Here is a 1,909-nt window from a genome sequence, read left to right on the forward strand (position 1 = left end):
AATTTTCATCTTTAATCTTCATTTTCAGTCTCTTCATCACTCACTGCCCCTGAAGCAGGTAAATGCTCATCAACATTCACTCCCTCCCTGGTGATTCTGTATTACAAAGTATTTGAAATGTGTTTCCCTTAAGCATGGTCTATTCTCTTTCCCGCCTGGTCTTTCCCAGCATCTTTAGGATGATTCCAAAAGGCCTGCTTCAGACTGTTATTGGGACATTGTCCACATTCTCCCCTAGACCCAACTCCTGGGTTTCTTATAAGGAATGTGCTTTCAACTCCTTGCTAGCACTTTTGTCCAGAATGCTCTTGTCTTCAGGATGTAAGCTGTCTAGGCAGGCACTTTGCTCCTCCCTAACTCACACTGCTCCTAAGGGAAACTTTCCCTGCACTTCCAGGCTGGTGTTAATGTGGGTATGAGATTATATACTTGCCATCACTTCAGTTTTTATTAATGTGAAGCAATCACATATTCATTTTTCCCAGTGTATCCAGAACTTCATTTTCACATTCAGTGGATCAGCACTGGGGGTCTGGCTCAGTCCTGTAAACACATACTTTGATACTTGTTGGAATTTTTTGACTTGATAATTTTTAAACGATGTGTGCCAAAACTGAGGTATAGTGCAGTTTTGGGTTTTATCTTCATACTTATCCAGTTTAGCTTTTGCAAAAAGTAGTTAGTGGTTGCTCTGCTGCCGTGGCTAATATTGGCTTATTTAATCTTGTCTACCTCATACACCTGGACATCTGGATTCTAACTATGAAATATCAAGAGACTGGTTTTTGACTCCATTATTTGGCATCTTCTGCCTTACAGCTATGAACACATTTGCATCAGCCCCACCATGTAATCAATATAAAAAACACCATTATACCCATGTTGCACTTCTGCTGTGTGATAACCTTGTGCTAGAAAGATGCAACAGTACTTATTTGAAAAAACCCTCCCTGTTTCTTAGCATTAAGAGTTTAACTATATCATTTTTTTAAAAAAATCTTCTCCTCTTTCCACCATCTCGGCGCCGGTGGAGGCCTGCTGGGAACAGGACTTCTAAAAGGCAAATAGGTCTGGAAGGCTTTGGTGCAAGGCCATTTTTGCTGGCTATAATCGAGGTCTCCAGAACCAGAGAGAGCACACAGCTCTTCTTAAAATTGAAGGTGTTTATGCTCGAGATGAAACTGAATTCTACTTGGGCAAGAGATGTGCTTATGTGTATAAAGCAAAAAACAACACAGTGACACCTGGAAGCAAGCCAAACAAGACCAGAGTGATCTGGGGGAAGGTAATTCGGGCCCATGGAAACAGTGGCATGGTTCGTGCCAAATTCCGAAGCAACCTTCCTGCAAAGGCATTGGACACAGAATTCGTGTGATGCTGTACCCTTCCCGGATTTAAACTAATGAAAGCAAATAAAAGTGGATTTGTGCTCTTGTAAAAAAAAAAAAAATCTTCAAACAAAATGTTTACTATCAGCTCATCCGACAAAGTCATAAGTGTTCATTTGAATATATTTAACTTCCTTTATTCATTTAATCTAACTCAAAGTTAACAAAAATCATGGTAACCTCTAAAATGTCAGGAAATTTTCCTTTGAAAGGAGAGCTGGCTCTGAAGTAAGAGTCAAGGTGGTTTAAATTATTTATGTTTCAAAAATAGGACCTTTGAGGATCCCAAGATAAAAGTTAGAATTGTTCCATTTGATCAATATCTGAACATTGCAGACAGTTCTTCTGCAAATGAAAAGAAGCCTATTTCTTCAGGGACAGCAGTACAAAACACCCAGAGAGAACACATTCGTGAGAGCTCAACACGGATTCAGAAAGTGACAGAGAGGAAATGGGCAGAAGTCTGGAAATAAACTACACACATAACAGGAGCCTCAGTGAAAACAGCAGGTTGTTTACAT

General features: G+C 39.8%; 1 pseudogene; it reads left to right on the plus strand.

The window, feature by feature from the left end:
• The first annotated feature begins 600 nt into the window (after positions 1–600).
• Positions 601–1,440, plus strand: LOC118573005 (annotated as a pseudogene).
• Positions 1,441–1,909: the final 469 nt, after the last annotated feature.

This window comes from Onychomys torridus, chromosome 23 (genome assembly GCF_903995425.1).
Source record: "Onychomys torridus chromosome 23, mOncTor1.1, whole genome shotgun sequence".
Taxonomy (NCBI): domain Eukaryota; kingdom Metazoa; phylum Chordata; class Mammalia; order Rodentia; family Cricetidae; genus Onychomys; species Onychomys torridus.